We start from the raw sequence: 17,878 nt of genomic DNA, 5'->3' as shown, positions 1-17,878 counted from the left end.
ACATGATGAAGATTAGGGCTTTGGGAGTCAAATGCTTTAGCAAAAGCCATGGAAAGCCCTGCAAACGGATTATCAATATACCAAAAAAATCTTATTTTCATTACACAGTATTTTCATTTTAGTCTTTGCATGTGGCTTTCTTATGGCTGATCTCATAAAAAGGCTCCCTGAGCCTGAGTTACTGTATATTTCTTAGCATTCATTGTGAGGTAAATCCTACTTTTAATCAGGCTGTGTTTCCTACCTTTAAATAGTTGTTATATATGGGGCGCATTTGCCATTAAGCCTGTATACAGCGGTCACAAACTGAAAACACAAAAGAAAAAAGTATACTTCCCTGTGGGGAGCCCATTCTGTACTTTTCCACTTTTCAGAAGGCCGATTTTCATGCCGTGTGGCATTAGCCTTTATCTGAAAACCTCCAGAACCTGGAGAGTAGCCTGTTTATTAGTGGTGCTTGCGAAGCAAAGCATCACTACTGTTATCTTGCAAACTTATTAGTGGTGCTTGCGAAGCAAAGCATCACTACTGTTATCTTGCAAACTTATTTTTATTCTTCTTCCGTATGAAAGTTTGGCGCGTAACTAGTCCCGCACCGTTTGTCCTAGACCCATGAATGAGGTGTCAAATCGTGCGGCTTAATCGGGAATGGGGTGGTATGACTTTTGTAAGGGGTGGGTGGTTAATTGCCCCTTGCGGGGGCAATTAACCACCCCGAAAAGTCCCATAGATTAACATTGAGGCCAACATTTGACGGATTCTAGCGCAGAGAGGGAATCTTGTAGAAACGTTAAATTTACCACATTTGAAGAGGTTTGCGACCTGTGTCAGATGATACCCCACACGAGGGTATAAGTTTTACCCCCGGGGCAGGAGAGGTCCCCAAATTTGCCCCATTGACTTATAATGGGGAATTTATCGAATAATTAGTTTGTCGCAGACCCATGAATGAGGTGTCAAACCGTTCAGCTTATTCGGGAATGGGGTGTTGTGACTTTTCTGTCCTATTTTGGGGACCCAAAAAAAAAAAGTGAGCGGAGCCGCAAACAACCAATCAGATTTTCCCTATTGACTTCAATGAGAAAATGTAAACAGCTGTAATTCTCACAGTAATAAATCCAGAGCTCCCAAACTTGGCACCGTGGGTCACTGGGTGACTGCAGCCAAAATTTACAAAAAGTGGGCGGAGTCTACAACAGCCAATCAAATTTCAGCCATTCAATTAAATAGGAAAATTTTAAACTGCTGCCGCTCTTAGACGGTTAATGGCAGGGTCCTCAAACTTGGCACAGTTGGTCACTGGGGGACTGGGATTAAAATTAAGAAAAGTGGGTGGAGCCAAAACCAACCAATCAGATTTCTTTGATTGGTTTTAATGGGAAAAATTAAGAAGGCTGCCATTCTCTCAGTATTGATGTCAGGGACCTTGAATATCACAAATGTGGTCGCTGGGGGTTTCCACTTCAAGCTTAGAAAAAGTGGGCGGAGCCACCAACAACCAATCAAATTTCATTCATTGATTTTCAATAGAAAAAAATAGAAATGCTGCCATTTTTACACATTAAATGACAGCATTCCCAAACTTTGGTATGTTAGTCACTGAGTGACTGTGGTTCACAATTAGGAAAAAAAGGGGCGGGGCAACAACAGCCAATCAGATTTGGGCCTGAGTTTTGCCACGGCAAGCACCACTCACATTTTCTTCAGGAAATGTACCTCTCTAGTTTGAACTGTTTTTCTCTCCTAATTCTTGTTTTCTGATTCGCTGCTTCTGAGAAGCACAATGTTAATTGGTCCTCTTAACATTTAGGCGGTTATTTATCAAAGGTCGAGTTAGAGTTTTTTAATACCTCAAATGAACTCACAACTCAAATGGTATCTTATTTAAAGGAAAACTATACCCCCCAAACAATGTAGGTCTCTATTAAAAGATACTGAGTAAAACAGCTCATGTGTAAAACCCTGCTTCATGTAAATGAACCATTATCATAATAATATACTTTTTTAGTAGTATGTGCCATTGGGTAATCATAAATAGAAAATTGCCATTTTAAAAAATAAGGGCCGCCCCCTGAGATCGTAAGATTCACTGTACTCACATACAAACCACATGTAAGGTCACATGAGCCAATTAACAGACAGAGTTCTGCCTTTTGCTTCCTCACTTCTTCCTGTTACAGTTAGTATTGTAGTATTTCTGGTCAGGTGATCTCTGAAGCAGCACAAATAGAGTCACGAAATGGTGGTTCAAGGCAAGAGATGTAAAAGGGCAATATTTATGTAAATATATATTCCAGTTTGGTAAGATTCTTTAATATGTCATACAATTTGATATAAACTATCTGTTGCTTAAGTATTCATTTTGGGGGTATAGTTTTCCTTTAAGAAAAAACTTGAATGGTAAAAACGCAATGCTGCGGGTTTGAGTCCCTAAACCCGTCTCGAAATCTCGAAAAATTCTATTTTTTTAAAAAACTATTTAGAAAAAGTCTAGTTTTTTTGAATCCGAAAATGTGAGTTTTTACCAAAAAAATACAGCTCAAAAACTCAAATTTTCGTGGAAAGCACAACTTGATCCTTAATAAAACTGTCTTTTTAAGAACATAGTGAGAGAAATCTTATTCATAATGATCACATTGTCTTCCCATCCACCCGACCTTAACCACGGGCCCTCCCAACCCGAATCCTATCCCACGAGGTGCATCGGCTTTATTTATAGACCCATGCCCGAGCTGCCCATTTCTGACGTCACAAAGGCAGAAATCAGCCCGACCCAGGGGCCAGCTACGCGTATATCTAACTGGTTATTTTTTTACCAAAAAAAAAACTGGGCATGGTATTATATGGTATTATGTATATTCTTCCTCTGTTTTGTCTTAAGGTTTTGTTACCAATGTGTCCATGTCCCCTGTGATGTCTGTGCCCCAATTTTTTTGTAAACTTATGTTTGGCAAAGAGAATTTTGGTGTAGGAGGAACATGGTAGATTTTGGTTTCAGCTTGGTCTGGGGCATGTACCAGCAGCCATCCACTGAAATTCTGTCAAGTGGTGGATAAATTGTAGGATCTGGGCAAAACCTAGTATAACTTACCTATACCACATAGTTCCAGCTGCTTTTGGCTGTTTAAAATATTTCTTCCATCTGTACTGTGCAACATATTACAGAAAATATGTTAATTATACTGACTGGATGGTTACATTTTGTGACTCTTTACAGTTATCATCATTGTTCTGTATGAAATCACAATCAACTAAGATACTAAAAATAGAATGAATGTTCTGTCATTTATTACAAAGGCACTTAATTCACTATTCCCTTGCTTATAATTGTAGGCTTCCAATTTTCTACCCCATAAAATATTACCACATTTTTACTGTGACAGTATGATAACTGCTTGTGGTAACGAAACATACAAGGTTTGACTATTTGCTCAACAAGCAGAGATTTAGGGGTTAATTTATCAAAGGTTGAGTTTTAGAGGTGTGTGAGATTTTTTTATACGAATGAACTCAGAACTGGAATACTTTCCGATTTCAGAAAAAACTGAAATGGAAAAAGCTCAAATCAGTGAATTTGGGGTGAAAAACATGAAAACATGAATTAATTGAGTTTTCTGCGGTTAAAAAACTCAAAACTCAAAGTTTTCAGGGGAGAAACCCACTGAAAAAAAACTCTTAACATCATGAAGGCTATTAACATAATTTTTTCACCTTGTTTCACAGTGGAAATGACGCCCATTGACTTGTATGGCGTCGTGCGACAAAAAAAAAAAAAGACGCGTTTTTTTTTTCCGGCTGCGAATTTTTGACGAAACAGGTCAAATTCTCCCATCCCTACAAGGGACCTCTGCCATTGACTCCTATATGACCTCGACAAATTCTATCTAGATATAATATATCTTGAAAAATTTGTCTTTTTTTTTTAACCCCAAAAAATTCAAGTTTTTGACTGAAAACTACCCTTGAAAAACTTCAATTTTATGGGAAAACACAACTCGACCTTTTTTTGTCCGGCGGAGATCGGACAGGTTAAAAGATTTCTGTCGGCTGCCGATAATATCTCTGCGTGTATTGCCGATCGTACGATTTTCAGTGGGAGACTGTCACCAGCTTTGGTCAGACATAACTTTCGTACGATTGCTGTCAGGGGCAGAACATTGGCTGATCTGTTCTTTATTTGTTCTGTTCTTTATAAACTTTATTGGATCGGAATGGTTAGTGGCAGGTTGGGAGATGGGAAAGTCCGATCGTACGATGATTCGTACGATTGGATCTTTGCGTCTATGGCCAGCTTAAGAAATTTATAATGTCCCCTCCTATCTTGACTCACAAGTCGAGTATGTTATCAGATTAATCAATAAAACCTGAAACAAAAGAGAATTGCTTCTGCCATATTCTCCTTCATAGAAGCTCTTAAAAAAAATAATTTTCAGTGCTTGTATTTATAAGTTATTGGGAGTCTGAGTCGGTACAGTTTTTTTTGGTTTTTACTCCAGATACTACAGGGTCTGTAGGTTTGAAATTGTATGAAAATTGAAACATACATTTACTTATTAAATGCAACTTAGACAGATGTTTGTCTTAATGTAATATTTATGTTTACTTTTCTGTGCTCTGCAGTAGACACAAGACACATCATGTAATTGGAAAAAAGTCTTTATTTCTGGTGAACAATGTGAAACTAACTGATACAAGTGTTTAAAGGTGAACATCCCTTTAACGTTGTTTCTTTGGAGGAAGAAATTGGGCCATATCAGACCACAAGTTTTTAGTGTTAATCGAGGTGATGTTAGCTAGATTGTGATGTTAGCTAGACCTTAATGGATCGGTAACACCAAAAACATAAAAGTGTTTTAAAGGAATGCCAATATAATATACTGTTGTGGAGAACCATAACCATCAAACAAGTGATTTTTTATTTAGTTGCACTTTTAGTTGCACTTTTTTATTTAGTTTATTTAGTTGCACACACAAAATAGATGTACCGGACAACAGACAAAAAGTGCAAGTGCAAAAATCTGCAACTCCTGCAAGACAGGTCAGCATAGTGCAGGGACAGGACAACACAGTGCTCAGCAGATGTAATATGTTAAGTTAATAATGCTAAACGTCGGACATGATGGGTGTATCATTGTGACATGAAAGTAGCATGTCCTGTGCCTTTTTCTTATTTTTCAGCTTTGAATGGCTGCCCCATGGCTACACATGGCTTGATTATATAAACTAAAGTAGGTATAGTAGGGTTTCTAAAGCAAACATGCCAGTTGTACCAGTGCAGCATAATCAGCACTGTATATTTTCATAACTTTAATACACTTTAATTTTTTGGTCTTACTGTTCCTTTAAAGCAGTGGTCCCCAACCAGTAGCTCGCGAGCAACATGTTACTCACCAACCCCTTGGATGTTGCTCCCAGTGGCATCATAGTAGGTGCTTATTTTTGAATTCCTGGCTTGGAGGCAAGTTTTGGTTGCATAAAAACCAGGTGTACTGCCAAACAGAGTCTCCTGTAGGCTACCAGTCCACATAGGGGCTACCAAATAGCCAATAAGAGCCCTTATTTGACATCCCCATGGATTTTTCCATGCTTGTGTTGCTCTCCAACTCTTTTTTTCTCACATTTAAATGTGGCTCATGGGTAAAAAAAGGTTGGGGAGCACTGCTTTAAAGCGATATATACACACACACACACACACACACACACACACACACACACACACACACACACACACACACACACACACACACACACACACACACACACACACACACACACACACACACACACACACACACACACACACACACACACACACACACACTATAAAACACTGTACTATACACACTATACTTGAAACACTGTATATTGTGATGAACATGGGTAGCAGTAGTTTTAGCTGTTGTCATATTGGGCTTGTGTTCACTTTATAACAGAGGCAGAAATATTGGGGAAAGAAACATTCCCTCTAAACTCCTGGTGCCAACCGCGAGAACTGACAGAGGCTGTAATATACAACCACTAAAAAACCTGCTGTAGGGGTTAGACTGTGAACCCCCTTAAGCTGGCCATAAAGACTTTTAAAAGATCTTTTCGTTATCATGAGATCACGATTATCTTGAAACGATTGTTTAAATGTACGATTTGTCCATCAACTAAAAAGACCATTTCAGGCAATATTGCCGGGAAAACGAAGGGTAGATGCCTGCTTGACCCTGCAAACATAGATAGATTGCACTGGGACCGATGAAAACTTTTTAACCTGGCCGATCAATTGGATGAAAAATCGTAACATGCACGATCGTTCGATTCCCACTAACTTCACGATAAATTGACGGATTGGTCGGATTGCACTGAAATCGATCATTCACCAACGATAAATCTTTGCGTCTATGGCGACCTTTACACGTGTTTTGTGTGTGATTTATCTATAGAGAGAAACTTAGTCTTATCATTGTGTACAAACAAACCCCTTTGCTGACCTGAAATTCTGCTCTGAACTACATTTTATTATTGAGGACATTGCTCTTGTAGTGTGGAGCAAGCAAAACTGTGGCTAGTGAGATATATATGGTTTTTAGTACTTGTACATTGTTGGTACATGTTGCATAGATAACATATACACTTTGACTGACCAGTATCAAATGTTCACCCGTGTGTCTATATTTTGCAGGACTATATTTTGGCTGGATGACCAAGTGTCAGAAAGAGGTTCTTGCTGGCAGGCTGTGAGTTGGAAAGAAGAACCCAGGAAGGACCTTGTCATCGGGTGAGTGATAAACCAATTTGCTGTGTTTGTCTCCTCAATGTTAAATTCATTCATTCATTTTGAAGCTTTACTCCTAACAAGTTTCTGACCATTGTAGGGCTCATTTATAAACACTGGGCAAATTTGCCCATGGTCATTAACTCATAGTAACCAGTCAAAGATTGCCTTTTTTTCAGCCAGCTGCTGGTTAAACAATGTATGCAAGTATTTGATTGGTTGCCTTGGGTTAATGCCCGGTTAGGAAAACCGGGCAGGATTTCCTGAGATTGACGTGGTGAGTGGCTGATCGCCACGTCACAGTCCCGTCCTGTCATGGCCCCACCCATTGTGTCATGGCCCCACCCCTGCTGCCATGGCCCCACCCCTGCTGCATCACTGCTGCACCTCCCCCCAGATTTCTTTCAGGGAAAAGGTGGCAACCCTACTGAAGATGTTTCTTGACATTATGATCTGTGCTGGGTTTTCTACGTTAACCTGAAAAAGCCAGGATTTTCAGACGACAACTAGAAAAAAAACGAGCGATTTGGGTGGAAAACTTTGTTTTAATAAAAAACAAAATTACCAATTTTATTGAAACCCCCCTAATGATTGGGAATCATTAATTCTAAACTATATCATATGTTATTGTAAAGAATGTTATAATAATTACTGTATTTGTGTATAATACCCCAACTGTCATGTGTCTGCCTGTGTATGGGCACTTTGCTAAGCTGGGCCCAAGAGCTCAGGATGGTACAGATAAGTGGTCCAACTGAAATGGTGCAAACATCTGTATTGTGCAAATAACCTTAAAATAACTTCACTCCTGGTGTTGCTGGCAGAGAAACTGCTAATCCACTCCCATTTTCAACTGGTGCTTAATATTATGCAAGACTTTCTATTAGATTAATTAATTGGGAAAATACAATTTAATGGTATAGTGAACCATTATTATTATTTGTGATATTTATCAGTTAGTGTTATAGAGCTCACTTATTATACATTCAACCTCATTTACTGACCATGTGTACAATGTAACATATATATACACACACACACACCACACACACCACACACACCACACACACCACAACACACACACCACACACTCCACACACACCACACACAACACACACAACACACACACCACGGATCTTTCACTTATACTTGTCCCGGCAAATGCTGAGGATTAATGGAAAACTCAGTTTTAATAATTGGTTTCTGAAATATGGAGCAGTCATTTTAATAGCATATACAATTTCTGTAGCCAGGCTAATGGCAGTTGGGCATTTGCGATGGACTTGGCCCTCAAGGGGTAGCCATAATATTCAAAATACCAGCCTTTGTTGGCAATTGGTTACTATTTCCTTCAATAGAAAACAAGCTGCCCATGTCAGATGGTCATGATAAGCATAGAGATCCATGGGCCCAGAAGTTTCATAACGTTCCTGATTACTGATTCAGATAAACGGCTTATATCTTTGCACTCAAAGAGAAGCATGTTGCCGTGTTTAAGATCAGAACACACAACCCACTATTGTGCCATATCAAGTTGTAACCATTCAAGTGTTCTCATGGGGTTACAGAGCTCAGACATAAATGGAAAGAGTGTTCGTTGGACATGGAGAGCTCTCACTCACACACACACACTCCATGTGTACGTGTATTAGACAGTGGGGAGAAACCCCTGTGAGGCTGATAACTGTGAGGATATAAATAACACTGTACACAAAGCCTTAGCCCCACTGAATGTTTGGATCACAGTTAAGGATTCTTTAGATAAACATTAAAGTGTTTGTACTAGAGCGCCAAATTGTGCCTTTGTGTATAGATCCTGTATATTTTTGTCTATTAAACAGTGGGGATGCTGTGCATGTACTGGTGGCTTCCTCTCTGTTCTCTGATATGGATAACTGGTTGTCTTACCAGCCCATTCCTAAGAAAAACAGGCTAATACTTTTACAGGATTTATCCAAACCAGTGACCTCTGTTTTGACATCTTTGTTGTAGACTGTTATACCATGACTATGGATTTCAATACATTGCACAGGGAATTTGTAATAAATTATGTGATGCCACAGAAACTGCTTTGCCTGCCTTGTTTGTCTAATGCAGCCCTTTCCTTCAATGCGGAAAAATATTAATTTGCAGAGTTAAAGGAGAAGGAAATTCCCTGGGCGCAAAAACCCTCCCCTGTGTTGTCCCCCCTGGCCTACCTGTCCTGCCGGGCAAATGCCCCTAACTTGTTACTCACCCCTCTGCGCAGGTGCAGTCCACGGAGTTCACAGGCGCCATCTTCTCCCAAGCGGTCTTCTTCCAGCTTTGACCAGCGTTTTTGGCGCATGCGCAGTAGGAGCATTTCACCGGTACGGATCTACTGCGCATGCGCCAAAAGTCACGAAGTTTTTCGATTTCACTTCGTGACTTTTGGCGCATGCGCAGTAGATCCGTACCGGTGAAATGCTCCTACTGCGCATGCGCCAAAAACGCCGGTCAAAGCTGGAAGAAGACCGCTTGGGAGAAGATGGCGCCTGTGAACTCCGTGGACTGGACCTGCGTAGAGGGGTGAGTAACAAGTTAGGGGCATTTGCCCGGCGGGACAGGTAGGCCAGGGGGGAGATGGGGGGGCAACACAGGGGAGGGATTTTTGGGCCCAGGGGGTTTCCTTCTCCTTTAAGCAGAATACTTTGTGTTTCTGCCAATGATACAGGTATGGGACCTTTTATCCAGCATGCCGGGGACCTGGGGATTTCCAGATAACATCTTTGCGTAATTTGGATCTTCATACCTTAAGTCTACTAGAAAATCATATAAACATTAAGGGCAGAGATACAACGTCAAATTCAAGCAGATTAATCGCCCGGCTCTTCTTTGGGGCGACTAATCTTCCGACCTGCCTTCCCGCCGGCTAGAATTTAAATCGCTAGCGGGATGGCACACAGAGCGCTTTGTTTTCCGAAGTCGCCTCACAAGGAAACTTTGGGCGACTTCGTAAAACAAAGCATTCCGAGTGACTAATCTCCCCAAATCTGACAATGTGTCTCTGCCCTAAATAAACCCAATAGGCTGGATTGGCTTCCAATAAGGATTAATTATATCTTAGTTTGGATCAAAAACAAGGTACTTTTTTATTATTAGAGAAAAAGAAAATAATTTTAAAAAATTTTGATTATTTGGATAAAATGGAATCTATGGGAGACAGCCTTTCCATAATTCTAAGCTTTCTGGATAACAGGTTCCGAAACAATGGATCCCATACACATTCTAGGTTCAATTATTGGCAAGGAACCACCTGTATGTTTTACCCAAGGTGGCAAGTGTTTCATCCGGTTACTCCGGTTTTCTACCAAACTCCAAAACATACAAGCAGCTTTCATTGATAAAATGTACCAATTTGTTTGTGAATGTGATAGGATACTTACATTGCAAGTAAGATTAAGATGTGATATTTATAGAGTGAATCACTTAAAAGATAAACATGCAGAAAATCGATCTTGTCGAATATATTTCCATTTCATCATCTCAATATGAATGCGCAATTTTAAAACTAAATGTGATGAATGTAAAAAATAAACTTGGCTTTCACAGGTGGTAAATAAATTGAGAAAAAAAACTCAGTAACTTGAATAACCGCTTTCCTGAAACCATAGCCCGCAGCAAATATTAAGGCGATGTGCATGTCTATAGGAGACAGCCTTTCCATAATTCGGAGCTTTCTGAATAACGGGTTTACAGATAACTGATCTATACCTTTACTAACATGCTTCCACTGGTCCTAGCTTGAAAAGTTTGTTAGACAAGTCTGTTCCTGATCGAACTCAGAAGTTTATCCATTGTAGCATGTGAAACCTGAGGATTAAGGTTCATGTTTTGCTGCTAACATGTTCGTTAAAAAAAGGAACAAAACCCATCACTGGAAAATCCCCAGATTTACATCAGCGTGTCATGTAGAAAGAATGCCTATTTGACTACTCAGTGCTGTGTTGGCCTTCGTTACTCCTGAACTTGGATGAACATGCAGATACAATGCAAAGAGTGGCCAGTTTGGAATACTGTTGAACCACCATTTTACGTTTTTCAGTGGACCAGGAAAGAATTATGTAAAATCTCCTCCTGACAAATCTCCTCTTCTGCAGCGCAACTAATCTCCCTGGACTGTCTCCCCTGCCGGCTAAAATGAAAATCGATGGCGGGATGGCACTCGAGGCGCTTCGTTTTCTGAAGTCGCCCAAAGTTTCCTCGTGAGGCGCCTCGAGTGCCATCCCAACGGCAGTTTTCATTCTAGCTGGCAGGGGAGGCAGTTCAGGGAGATTAGTCACCCCCAGGGTCGGACTGGGGGGCTCGAGGCCCAGCAGGGCTGCTATCCCAGGTACCCCCTCCGCCCCCCCCTGTGCTGCACCAGCACAACGAATATGTGCGCATGCGCCGATGCGACACCAGTGGGCGCATGTGCCGGCACGTCGCGCCTGTGCGCATGCGGCGGAACGCCACATCTGCATGTAAACGGTTTTCCGGATTAAGAAGTTTTTGTGGGTGCGGATCTGGGTCAGCGGGGCCCACAAAAGCCAGGGGCCCACTGGGTTTTTTCATGGTCTCCCGCCGGCCCAGTCCAACCCTGGTCGCCCCGAAGAAGAGGACATTTGTCGCGGGCGACTAACCTCCCCAAATTGCTGAGTGTCTCTGCCCTTAAAGTAACATTTTTTTTTTTACGCTTAAAATCGAGGAAATGTGAAATATCGAGACAAAAATAAATAAGTGTTTATGAGCTTCAAGGACAACAGTGTTGTTGAGATTTACAGAAAGCCAACTGCATATTGAAGTCGTATAAACACAGAATGACTACACCTGGCATCATATTTTGTTCCTTTCAAAGACCTTCATTTGTGAGAGCAGATGCTCCTGCTGATAAATGTAGATATACAGGTATGGGATCCATTATCCGGAAACCCGTTATCCAGCATGCTCCGAATTACGGGAAGGCTGTCTACCATAGACTCCATTATAATAAAATATTCCAAATTTTTTAAAGAATGATTTCCTTTTTCTCTGTAATAATAAAAAAAGTACCTTGTACTTGATCCCAACTAAGATATACTGTAATTAATCCTTATTGGAAGCAAAACCAGCCTATTGGGTTTATTTAATGTTTACATGATTTTCTAGTAGACTTAAGGTATGAAGATCCAAATTACGGAAAGATCCGTTATCCGGAAAACCCCAGGTCCCGATCATTCTGGATAACAAGTCCCATACCTGTATTTGATCCCAAATAAGATATAATTAATCATTACTGGAAGAAAAACCAGCTTATTGGGTTTATTTAATGTTTACATGACTTAAGGCATGAAGCAACAAATTACGGAAAGATCCGTTATCCGGAAAACACCAGGTACCGTGCATTCTGGATAACAGAATAACATACCTGTACAATCACTGATGCTATTTGACATATGTACTTTTAGTACCAGTCTTAATATATATGAGTTTTCTTAATAAAATTACATTACATTAAGTATATGTAGGACAAATAACGTCTGTCTGGAATTAGTATTTATTGTCTTTATTTTGTTGCATATGACAGTTTTGATAATCCTATATTATATAAATATACACTCACCCAGATGGTGTCCTACCAGATCTACTGTGTTGCTTCCAGTTTTTTTTCTTGTTCCTTTTGAGCCCGTCTGGAGTCTGGTTGCGACTGGGCATATGTTACTTGTGAACAGATTGCAATGCACATCGCCTTAATATTTAGTGCGGGCTATGGTTTCAGGAAAGCTGTTATTCAAGTTGCCGAGTTTATTTCTCAATTTATTTACCACCCATGAAAGCCAAGTTTATTCTTTACATTCATCACATTTAGTTTTAAACTTGCGCATTCCTGTTGAGATGATGAAATGGAAATATATTCGACAAGATCGATTTTCTGCATGTTTATTTTTCAAGTGATTCACTCTATAAATATCACATCTTCATCTTACTTACAATGTAAGTATCCTATCACATCCACAAACAAAATCTATTTTATCAATAAAAAGCTGCTTGTATGTTTTGGAGTTTGGTAGAAAACTGGAGTACCTGGAGGGAACACATGTAACCTTAGAAAAAACATACAATCTCCGTGCAGGTGGTTCCCTGCCTATAATTGAACCTAGTATGTATATGGGATCCATTATCCGGAAACCCATTCTGAATTAAGGAAAGGCCGTCTACCACAGATTCCATTTTATCCAAATAATCCAAATTTTAAAAAATTATTTCCTTTTTCTCTGTACAGGTATGGGATCTGTTACCTGGAAACCCATTATCCAGAAAGCGCCAAATTACGGAAAGGTCGTCTCCCATAGACTCCACTATAATCAAATAATTAGGGATGCACCAAGTCCACTATTTTGGATTCGGTCGAACCCCCAAATCCTTTGCGAACGATTCATCCGAATACCGAACTGAATCCTAAATTGCATATGCAAATTAGGTGTATGAAGGGGACGCGACACGATTTCCCTCACCACCCCTAATTTGCATATGCAATTTAGGATTCGGGTTTTGCCAGGCAGAAGAATTCGGTTGAGCAGAAGGATTCAGCCGAATCCGAATCCTGCTGAAAAAGGCTGAATCCCGAACCTAATCCTGCATTCGGTGCATCCCTACAAATAATCCAAATTTTTAAAAATGAAAACAGTAGCTTCTACTCCCAACTAAGATATAGCGTAATTAATCCTTATTGGAAGCAAAATCATCTTATTGGGTTTATTGAATGTTTACTTAATTTTCTAGTAGACTTAAGGTATGAAGATCCAAATAGCTTTATGGTATATGTATATATACAGGCAGGACCGCCATCAGAAATCGCAGGGCCCCATACGACAAAATTTCCTGGGCTGCGCATACCGCAAGCCCCACCTACAGGTCTGCCCTCCCCAACCCACAGGTCCGCCCCCCACCACACAGTAAAAAAACAAAAAAAATATTGGTGGCTAGGGTTCCCACATGTTAATAAAAAGATATTGGTGGTCAGGGCCCCCCATAAAAAAACATTTGTGGCCAGGGCCCCCCCCCCATTAAAAAATATTGGTCGCTAGGACCACACATGAGAAAAAAAATTGGTGGCCACCCCCCCCCCCACACATTATAAGAAAATTGGTGGCCAGGGCCCCTTAAACATCCATGCCGTCTCAAAGTCAGCAGCTCTCACAAAGATGGGGGGCCCGGCTAATCAAGTAAGTGTGGCGTGGCCGGGCCCCCCCTTACCCTCGGGCCCCTACAACTCTCCCCCCCCTGTCCCCACCTGATGGCTGCCCTGTATACAGGTATGGGACCTGTTATCCAGAATGCTCTGGACCTGGGGCTTTCTGGATAATGGATCTTTTCGTAGTATCTTCATACCTTAAGTCAACTAGAAAATCATGTAAATATTAAATAAACCCAATAGGCTTGCTTTGATTCCAATAAGGATTAATTCTATTATAGTTACAGTTTTATTATTACAGAGAAAAAGAAAATCATTTTTAAAAATTTGGATTATTTGAGTAAAATGAAGTCTATGGGAGGCGGCCTTTCCATAATTCTGAACTGTTTGGATAACGGGTTTTCGGATAACGTATCCCACACCTGTATTAGATTTAAGCTACTCTCAATAAATATATATATATATATATATATATATATGTTATAAGTGACCACACATACAGGTCATGGAACTACGAGGTTACTTCTAATATCCTCATATTTTGCAACAGGGGGTACTTTATTTATTATAATATACAAGATTCAGTGAGTCATGTGACAGAAATTACATCACTACTCACCGTTTATAACTGATGACACTCACTGTTTATAAGGATATCATTTACAAGATATTCATGGCTTTTGTGTATTATATATATATATATATATATATATATATATATATATATATATATATATATATATATATATTCTGTGTCTGAAGACCGGACTTAGTATAATCTTTGTGGGTGCAGGGTCCAAAAATTCATATAGAGATTTGTTCACAAGGATCCGCACACCAATGTTTTTCATCAAAATAAGTGTTTTATTCGGTACATAGATGTACCGAATAAAACACTTATTTTGATGAAAAACATTGGTGTGCGGATCCTTGTGAACAAATCTATATGTATGTATATATATATATATGTATATATATATGTATATATATATGTATATATGTATATATATATATATATATATATATATATATATATATATATATATATATATATATATATATATATATCTGTGTGTATGTGTGTGTTTTTGATGCTCAACCTGTGGAAACCTAGCTGTTACAGAAGGAGCTGCTTGTGGTTGGTGGTGGAGTGCTGTGAGGTGCAGCTTTGCAACAGCAAGTGATTCACAGGCTGAAGATAACAAAGATTTAAAAAACAGACTGCAGCATAAACCAATGAGAGTTCTAGTGAAACAAATTACAGGCTTGAGGGCATGCAATGCACAGTACGTGTAATGTAAGGATAAGCTTCCGCAGATGGCAAATGATCATTATACATACAAACTTATGAATGCTTGTGCTGAATCAAATTACCCTGCCATTGTAGCTCTGGCTCTCACTGGACTTGGCTTTGGACTTCAATTTGCCTTTACTAAATGACAGGAAGACACAGGCTGGTAATTGTATATGAATCCTCATTACAGCGTTGTGTTGTCTTCACTTGAGTTCATCTCTGTGGTTACTGTAAGCTTATAATGTTGCATTGATTTCTCTAGTCTACGTTTTACTCAGCCTTGCAACGGCCTGAAATGTTCATTTTGTATATTCATTGCACCGCTGACCTCTAGCTTCATATTACTGCTGTTTTCTCCGCAAGGTTGTCTGCGATGGCCTTTAAGGGGCTTGGAAATCAACTCGCTGAATAGTAATGAAGGGAATGCCAATAATGTGGGGATGTGCTGGAGAAAGCTGTGTGCTACAGTATTCCCTAATGCTTTGTGTATTATAATTTTCCATTGAGTACATGGAAATAGATTAATCCAGTGTTAGAATGTATCAAGAATTACTCCTCCGTCTGAGTGTTCTTTTTGTAGCTTGTGCTTTAAACTGTCCAGATACATAGCAATGCAGCAGAGCAGGGTTTTATAGTTAGCAATCTGATCTACTTACTCTAAATTCAGTAACACATATGTTCGGTGTATACACCCATTTATGGTACAGCGCTGCAGAATATGTTGGTGTCTAATAATAATTAACACATGAATGTTGCGAGTATCGATCGCCCACCTCTGTTAATGAGACAAGCCTAAAATCAGTTCAGCAGTGAATTAGAAGGTAACTGGAGCTGACGAAGGCAGTATTTCTTTTTTACAGCGGCGGCTGAAATGAAATATCTTTTTTTTATTAGCTATAACTGTCAGCAAAGAGTGGTGCCTTAAAAGGTTTGGTCACCTTTAAATAAACCTTTAATATGATGTAGAGAGTGACAATTTGCATTTGGTTTTAGTTTTTTATTATTTGTGGTTTTTAAGCATTTAGCTTTTCATTCAGCAGCTCCCCAGTTTGCAGATTCGGCAATCTGGTTGCTAGGGTTCAAATTACCCTAGTAACCATGCATTGATTTGAAAAGGAGACTGAAATATGAATAGGAGAGGGGCTGAATAGAAAGATGATTAACAAAAAGTAGCAATAACAATACATTTGTAGCCTTACAGAGCATTGTTTTTTAGATGGGGTCAGTGACCCCCATTTGAAAGCTGGAAAGAGTCCGAAGAAAAAGGCAAATTATTCAAAAACTATAAAAAATAATGAAGGCCAATTAAAAAGTTGCTTAGACTTAGCCATTCTATAACAAACTGAAAGTTAACTTAAAGGGATTCTGTCATGATTTTATGGTGTAGTTTTTATTTCTAAATTACACTGTTGACACTGCAAATAATTCACTCTATCATATAAAATTAATTCCTGAACCAGCAAGTGTTTTTTTTAGTTGTAATATTGATGTGTAGGCTGGACATTTTGCCTGGTCATGTGCTTTCAGAATGAGCCAGCACTTTAGGATGGAACTGCTTTCTGGCAGGTTGTTGCTTCTCCTGTTCAATGTAACTGAATGTGTCTCAGTATGACCTGGGTTTTTCCATTGAGTGCTGTTCTTAGATCTACCAGGCAGCTGTTATCTTGTGTTCAGGAGCTGCTATCTGGTTACCTTCCTATTGTTCTATTGCTAGGCTGCTGGGGGGGGGGAGTGAGAGGATGATATCACTCCAACTTGCAGTACAGAAGTAAAGAGTGACTGAAGATTATCAGAGCACAATTCACATGACTGAGGGCAGCTGGGAAACTTGACAAAATGTCTAGCCCCATGTCAGATTTCAAAATTAAATATAAAAAAAAAATCTGTTTGCTCTTTTGAGAAACTGATTTCAGTGCAGAATTTTGCTGGAGCAGCACTAATAACATGCATTTTGAAAAACAAAACAAAACATGTTTTCCCATGACAGTATCCCTTTAAAGGTGAATCACCCCTTTAATATAGTAAGCACAAAACACCTTATAAATAGACTTTTCGTAGATTTGGAACTTGCATGTCCTTTTACATCTCTCTTAAATGGTGTTTCTTTGATGATAATGAGAATCTACGTGGTGCTCCGTGAGGGTGTAACTGCCATTGTAGGGGAGGATGTGGCTGCTGCTCTTGGCATTCAGCTTAACCATTTCCTGACTGCCTTTAACCCTTGCAAGTTGGCTTCAACTCCAGTATTAGTTCCTTTTTGTGATTTCCAGGACATTTGTCTAGCTTTGGAGGTTGGTGTAGTTCAGGGTTGTCTTATACATGGATGCTGGGAATCCAGTAGTGAATATTTATCAGGTAATTTTGAGAAGTTGCCACCTTTTTGTAGAAAAAATACCATCCTTCCTATATTTTTATTTTTCTTTCCTATTAATTAATTGACATCAAACTTTATTTTTATTGGCCAGGCCTTTAGGGCAGGTGGCAACCCTATATCCAACCATTTTGCCCACGAGTTAGTATGTCAGATCTTTTAGGGGGGGGGGGGGTCAGTCAGTTTATATGGCCTTTATAAGCTCTTACAGATCCCATAGCTGTACCTTTTCCATCTAAAAGTAAAAAAAATATTTTATGTACATTTAGGGTGTTATTT

At 39.5% G+C, this 17,878-nt stretch overlaps 1 protein-coding gene across 3 annotated transcripts in view; it reads left to right on the top strand.

The window, feature by feature from the left end:
* The window catches only part of LOC108718091 (erbin), a 127,032-nt gene that overhangs the window by 12,144 nt on the left and 97,010 nt on the right, over positions 1-17,878 (top strand). For all 3 annotated transcript variants that reach the window (XM_018265713.2, XM_018265696.2, XM_018265721.2), the window contains one exon: positions 6,671-6,766. The gene's annotated coding sequence lies outside the window, so the exon portion shown is untranslated. The remainder of the gene's footprint in view (positions 1-6,670; positions 6,767-17,878) is intronic.

This window comes from Xenopus laevis, chromosome 1L (genome assembly GCF_017654675.1).
Source record: "Xenopus laevis strain J_2021 chromosome 1L, Xenopus_laevis_v10.1, whole genome shotgun sequence".
Classification (NCBI taxonomy): domain Eukaryota; kingdom Metazoa; phylum Chordata; class Amphibia; order Anura; family Pipidae; genus Xenopus; species Xenopus laevis.
The sequence above is the reverse complement of the archived record's forward strand: the minus strand, read 5'-3'. Positions and strand labels throughout refer to the sequence as shown.